We start from the raw sequence: 6,058 nt of genomic DNA, 5'->3' as shown, positions 1-6,058 counted from the left end.
CCTTAAATTTTATTTCTGCTCACCAAGGTTAATCATGATTGTCTATATCTTTTTTATAGTAATCACTTTTGAATTGTGTTCAGATATGCAGTTTCAGGTGTAATCATCAGAGCTGGTTAGTCAGGCATTCCAGATAGTGGTTCTTTTCAGAACCTTTTTTAAAGGGTTGGTTAACTACCTCAGTAGCAGAGGATTGAACTATACCCTGTCTGTACTGTACATAGAAAATCTTTGTAGATAAAAGCAAGGCTTGTTAAATGATATGAGGGTAAGATTTTAATATACCAAATGTAACATTCTTAGTTGCCTTTAGTTTCAGAGGCTTGTAAGACTTCCTCATGACCATCATAACAGGCCTTGCTTTTGTCGTATTTTGTGGCTGAAAAAGCAGCCTTGCTTCTTCAGATATTGTAGTTATTTGGATGTATAATAGTTTAGCAAGATGTTACTTTTGTAAGACATCAGATGTTCAAAAAAGTGCATCCGAACTTGTACTAAATACTGCAGTGTCCCTTTATAAAAAAGTCAGACTAAAACTGACAATTGTACAGCGAAGCCTGACATTTGGATATTTTGAAGTTTTTTCATAAATCATAGAAATTAGTATATGGCTGTAGTTTAGCTTTTTAGGTAAAAGGTATGTTTCATTAGTGCATTTCTTATTGCTGATCACTGCAAAAATGTGAATCAGCTTTCCATTTCTTATGCAGGTCATGATAACTTGTAGAATAGAGTACAATCATTTGTGCTATGTTTTTAATTTTCTAAAGCACCTTGATGACAGTGAGTGTTCAGTGGTGAAGCATCCTCTATTGAATCACCCTCAAAAATTTTTTGCCAAGTCCTAAATTGATAGCTTAAAGTCAAAAGTGAAATTATAATTTAATTAGGACTTGGTATAAAGAAATCCCTTTTCCCCTTCCCCAAAGGGATACTGCAGTTATATCACATACCCAATAGGCACCACGATGAAGATCAGAGCTTATTATACTTAATTAAGGTTTTATACACACCAGTTCCCCCAGTAAATGCAAATTTAACAAAATTAGACATGTCATATGTTCAAAATGCTCATGGCAAACAATCATTTTGCATTCCTGCAAATAAAATTGTTTTATACTGTAAGCTGGAGGCGAGTGTAACTTATTTTTGTAATAAAGTTTTTATTTTTTTTATGTGTCATTAATATAAATGTGTGTTAGTGTAGAAATATTCTGGTTTAAAAACTTAGAATTGCACACATTTCAGTATGTTTATTTGTACTTACATAATTTTAGAATAGTGGTTGCCAATAGCCTGTATGTTTCACATTAATTGGTTTTTTTTATGTTACCTTAATAAACCATTTTAGTATGTTGTATGTCAGTTACTGGGATAGCTGGGACATAGAGTGTAATTTAAAATTTGTCAATAAGTATTCATTGGAATATATGTAAATGTGCCTTGCCGGTTATTGAAACTTACCTACAAAATGAGTATGGGGTGACAAAAATTAGTTCCTGGTGCTTAATGAAACTTTCTGCCACTGATTTTATATATTACCCCGTGCTTTTTTAAAGTACATCTCTTTCAAATCTTAGTGTAAGTTTGAGGGCTACACAAAACATTTACATTTCATTCTTAACATATGAGTACAATAGGTTGTGGAAAGTGGGTAAACTAAATGTAGCCTTCAGTAAAATTGAATCTCAGTGTAATCTTTGGTGCTGGCGTTTCCCAGTTCCAAGGAATTAAATGATCCCATCAAAGAGGTCATTGCCATGCCTATTGGCACTTTACTGTCATACCCTTTTTTAAGGGACACTGTCAAGGTGTTTAAGTTAATTCTCAGAATTATTTGTTGGGATTTTAGGATGGGTTTGTTTGACTTAAGTAAGAACTGCATTGTCAGAGTTGAAAGATGAACATTTTTGTGAGTTCACAAATGTGTTCTTAAGAAAACATTAAAATATGGAGCTGTGGGTTTCCAAGACTATTTGGCATTCTTAGTTTGGGGATTTGGGAGGGAAACTGATGATAAAAAGAAATTGTAAGGAATTGATGGGTAATGTAAACAGTGGTGATGAAATCTATACACGCTCAAGTGAAATTACTTGACAGTGTTCATTTGAATAACTTTGAATTCAAGCCATTATAATTACTTTTAAAATTAAATATCATTTGCACTGTTCTGATAATGGGTGCAGTTTTTGAGCAATATAATCAGAGCTAAATATGCATGTAGTGATTAGTGATGTGAACAATTAAGTTCTGAGAAGAAATACTAACTGGTATTTTCAAACTTAAATTTCTGTAGTAAAATCAGCATCAAACTCTTATCAATAAGAGATCAAGGAAAACAGGCAATGCATATAAACATACTTTTGAATGTTGTGTGGCCTATAAAGCAATAATGCAATTTATATGGAATGTCATGGGATATGAGAAATGGAAATGCAAAAATAACTAATCCTTTAGTAAAAATGTCAACCTGTTAAAAGGGGAATGTTAACTAATGTAGGTTATTGCTATTTGTGATTTGTTTATGGGTTCTTGGCTTTGACAGCTTCAAAGAATGGACAGATAACAAGTCAAATTTTGTATATATTGTCAAGGAATGGGTCTTAAATCCAAGAGTCAAGTCCCTTCCTTGGGGTGAAAAATGTATCCTTAAAGCATTCTGATTGTTAAACAAGAAAACTTGAGTTACCTAAACAGACGCAAGATTTTGTTTCTGCAGACTACTTGGCAATCAAAAGTGATCATCAATTCAGTTAATCAGTTTTCAGAAATTTGCTTTGTGAGAAAATTGTGTTCTGTATATTTTCCCAAACATGCTTTTTGTGGAAGATTTTCAGCCATTGCAATTAAATCAGATATTAGATATGAAGTGGGGGTTGAGCACAAAAGAGCGGTTGCACACTCATGATGGCGGTTGTAGCATCATGAGAAATTTATCAATTGCAAATCTGATTTGACAAAATACAAACATTTCCTCATGATAAAATAGGAACTTAATAGGAATGGATTGATGGGGTGATCTCGGGTATTTACTCGGGTATTGTATATATTTGGGAAGACTTAAAACCAGGACGAATACATGCTAGATGGACAAAATTGTCACATGCAGGACAGCTTTTTTTGACTGCTAAGCCAAAGTCACTGTTGATCAGAAACAGCAAAAGATCACCTTGTTATTATAGAGTAAGACATGTTTCTATTTTAAGGGGAGAAATTAAATGTAGAAGACTTCATGCATTTAGGAGAAGGAGCTAACCCTAGAGTAAATGACTGTTCAGATTCCTAATACCCACCATGACCATTTTCTCCCCAGTGATGTATTCCATAAAACCAAATTTTTATCTGACCATAGGAATTGATTGGTGGGTATAAAATGAATGAATAAAAAAACTTTAACAATACATAAAATGAACAGACTTGTGAGGATGATGTTTTAAAGTGTAGCATTTACTCAGTGATACCACTCAATAGGGCATGCCACTACTTTTCTTAAGATGCTAATTATAAACCAATATTCAAAGACATTTTTAACTGTGGGCAAAGTAATAGATGGACTTTTTGGTCTGTCACTTTTTTAAAAAGTACTTAAGACATAAGTTCTATTAGCACCACAGTCTGCCTTCAGTAATATACATAAAATATTTTTCAGGACCAGAAGCATTCAGTTGGAAAAACCATCTTTTTTATGAATGCAAAACAGTATTATAACTAATGCTCTGGTCCAGGATTAGGTTTTTAATATTTTAACAGTAGTCTGATAAACATTTAGAAGTCTGGCATTGAGAAACAAAAGCTTGTACCTGACTAGTACTTTTATTTAAAAGAAATATTAGTTCTCTTAGCTTATTTAAATTGTCTCTTACATTTATTTATCCATAGAATTTATATTTATTTCATTCCTTTCATCTCACTGAAAACAACTGTCTGCAGGCTCTTTGATTTGGATTAGATGTGTGAAGTACTGTCTTTTGCCAAAAACCTCAACTTACCTGTTCTTTTAAACGTAGTGGGTTTGTGCTTGTTTGGAGATCAGTTCAAAAACTATCTGTACTATCTGTACTGCCTCTGATGTTAAGATTTTATGTATAGCATAAGGAAGCTAGCTCTGACTATATTTTCCTAAGAATAAAGACCTATTTTTGTAGCATGTCTTAGGATCTCCAGGAGTCCAAGAATTATTGTGGGTGTCCTCCATTTCATCTTTTTTCACTTAACAGCTTGTGAATAGACACTTGGAATCTTTAGAGCTCTTCGCCTTTTGATTATACATGCAAAGTGACTAGCCAATGGTAAAAAAAAGATTCCCCAAGATCCCTAAGTCAAGCACATGATGGGGAGATGTAAACATAGAGTGTTGGTCTTCACTTATTTGGTGAAAATATTCTGTGGTCACACACATGCCAGTGGACTCAATGAAGAAGTTAATGGTAATTTGGTTCTGGTTTTCTGGGAACATACCCTATCATGCAGTGTTCTTCCATTCTCTATCACCATCTTTCTCTGAAGGGTTGGAAATGATTGAGGTTGCAAGTGAATCAGGAGAGTGGAGTGAACAAATGATCTGTTTTAATAAAATGTTGCACATCTAGGAAGGTGAATTCAGCTTAAAATGGGTTCTATTAAGCTAGGATGGCAAATCATCAAAGAATGGGGAACTTGTTGTAAATACATTGGAAGGGTTTGGTTCATAGCCCTAGAATTTCTTGGAGGGTGGGGGCAGGTAGTGGTAGTTTTGCCACTTCATCCGGACAAAAATTGCTTTAGTAGGTCACTTCATGTGGATTTTAGTTTGTATTTAGGATAACCAAGATTTGTGCTAATATTTAGTGAAAAGAAACTTTTGTCTTTTCAGGGCAGTCATGGAAGTTTTATACCTGAAAAATTCTGGGTACTGCTAGAGCATTTTAAAAACAATTTATGTTGCTTTATTTGACTGCCTGTGCAGAGACCAAACTAGTACTTTTTTGTTGAAATCAAGACTGCTGAGTAAGACTTGGGTAAGGAAGAAATCTTAATAAACTGTTTTGGAAATTAGTGTCTTCCAAGTGTTTCCTAGAATGTGTTTTTAACACATTTTAGAATAATTTACAGGCTTCAGTGAATATCTGATTTTTCACGTTGTAAAGTGGTTTCAAATAAGTTCTAATCTGAGGGGAGTTTAGAGGCAGTTATCTGTAATGTTCATTAAGTGTCATTGATTGATTTAGGCTTTCAGTCTGTATTCTGAAAAGATTGTTGTGACAAAATACTGTTTTGGAGAGAATTTAGAATACCCAAGGAGATCAGTATCTTCTATATCATTTATGAACTACAGCCAAGTTTTACTTCAGGGTAAAAGGACAAGGGTTTTTGATGTAGACAGGCTGTTACCACCGATTAAAGGATATGGGCTTGTTCATGATATAAAATCTGTAGAAGAGTCTTTAGATTTCAAAATCGGGTCTAAGTGTAGAAACCTACAACATACCAGAAGAGTTCTAACATTACATCTGATGTGATGTGGCTCTTTTAATGCTGTTAAGTTCAAATGAGGTAAAGGAAATCTGAATAATTATGTCATTTGTGTGATATAATACTGCTTTTGAATTTAGGTGTCCCAGTTTTTTCCTATGGGAATTAGAAAATGTCAGTAGTGCATCATTTGAACACAAAGTAAAACTATGCATCTGTTTTATGTCATGAGTAAAAACACTTTTTTTTTTTTAAGATTTTAAGTAATCTCTACACCCAACTCTGGGGTCAAACTCACAAACCCAAGTCACATTCTCTACTGACTGAGCCAGACTGGCACCCCCTTATGACTTCATTTTTCAGGTGTCTTTAATATGTTAGTGTTTATGTTGCTTTAATTGGAAGGCTCAGGGATTAGGCTTTTGAAATTGCTTTAATTTCCTTAACATGTGAAATACTTCAAAAGTATATATACTAATTGTGTATCTTGATATATTGTCAATATTTGGAAGGAGTTTGTAGGAAAACCAAAAGTAATGAACAGTATGTCAAAGGTCATCTATGAAAATTGGTAGATACACTCTTTAATTCTCTGCAGCCACATGCA

General features: G+C 33.7%; 1 protein-coding gene across 2 annotated transcripts in view; it reads left to right on the top strand.

The window, feature by feature from the left end:
- Positions 1-4,149, top strand: part of SYNCRIP (synaptotagmin binding cytoplasmic RNA interacting protein) — a 30,656-nt gene extending 26,507 nt beyond the window's left edge. For both annotated transcript variants that reach the window (XM_047858461.1, XM_047858460.1), the window contains exon 11: positions 1-4,149. This exon is cut by the window's left edge. The gene's annotated coding sequence lies outside the window, so the exon portion shown is untranslated.
- Positions 4,150-6,058: the final 1,909 nt, after the last annotated feature.

This window comes from Prionailurus viverrinus, chromosome B2, assembly GCF_022837055.1.
Source record: "Prionailurus viverrinus isolate Anna chromosome B2, UM_Priviv_1.0, whole genome shotgun sequence".
In the NCBI taxonomy this organism is placed as follows: domain Eukaryota; kingdom Metazoa; phylum Chordata; class Mammalia; order Carnivora; family Felidae; genus Prionailurus; species Prionailurus viverrinus.
The sequence above is the reverse complement of the archived record's forward strand: the minus strand, read 5'-3'. Positions and strand labels throughout refer to the sequence as shown.